Genomic DNA, 996 nt, shown 5'->3' on the forward strand with positions numbered 1-996 from the left:
AAGGTGGTCGGAACCGCGGGGGAGGGGTATAAGTGAAGACCTTTTTGTTTTATTCTGTTTCGAGAAGACCCACGCACGCCCGGCCACCGCTTCTCCCCAGGATGGAGGGGAAAGCAGCCCTCCATCCGTGTTTCAGATGTATTTTGCAGAATGCCACCTGTTTCTGTTGTGCACTCCGTTCTGTGTTCACACCAACAAAGTGAATTCACCCGGCAACAACCTTGTCCAGCAAAGCCGAGCAGTGGTCAGGGCGGGGAGTTTTTTCAACCGGTTGGAAGGTTGCTGGGTAAGACGTTACCAAAGCCCCTTGGCACAGTAACCGCCCTCGAAGGTGTATCCCTCCCTCATTCCTACCGCACAGTAGGAAAGAGATCTAACAGCTTGAGCTTCTTCTTCATCTATTCCCGGCCCTCCCGCGAGGCGCCGTCCCTGCCAGGTAAAGCGAGTCTAGTTGTATCTGGGCATAGGGCCGCTGGCACCATTAGCACCCAACCCTGTCGAAGGCTCTAACCTCGGGCACACCATGAAAAACAGTGCCACCTGGCAGAGTCGACAGTGGCGCTTTCAAACGCACCACACAAACCCCTCCTACATTTGTTGTCAAATCACTTCACGGTTTCGAGCCAGGCAGGAGGTTCTACGCCTGGGAGAAGGGCTTGGGGGCCCGTGCCAGATTGTGCAAAAAATAAAAAAATAAAAAAAAAATAACCCCCCAGGAGGCAAGCCAAGTGCTCGGCAGGAGCCTGCACGCCCGTGGATGCCCGCGGATGCCCGCGGGCGGCGGGTGGTCCCCTGGGGAGCTCCTTCGGGCCGGCTCGGCTCGGCCTCCGCTCGCCCCGCGGCGGGAGCAGGCGACGCCGACTTTGGGAGTTCCTCCCTGCCTTGTATGGAGGGCTGCGCCCGGCCCGTCCCCGCCCGGCTCTGACGCCCGGCCCTAGCGCTGCTGCCCACCCACAGCCGCCTCCCCGCGACCCGCCCGCCCGGGGAAAGCAGCCC

Source organism: Microtus ochrogaster, chromosome 26, assembly GCF_000317375.1.
Source record: "Microtus ochrogaster isolate Prairie Vole_2 chromosome 26, MicOch1.0, whole genome shotgun sequence".
Lineage (NCBI taxonomy): Eukaryota > Metazoa > Chordata > Mammalia > Rodentia > Cricetidae > Microtus > Microtus ochrogaster.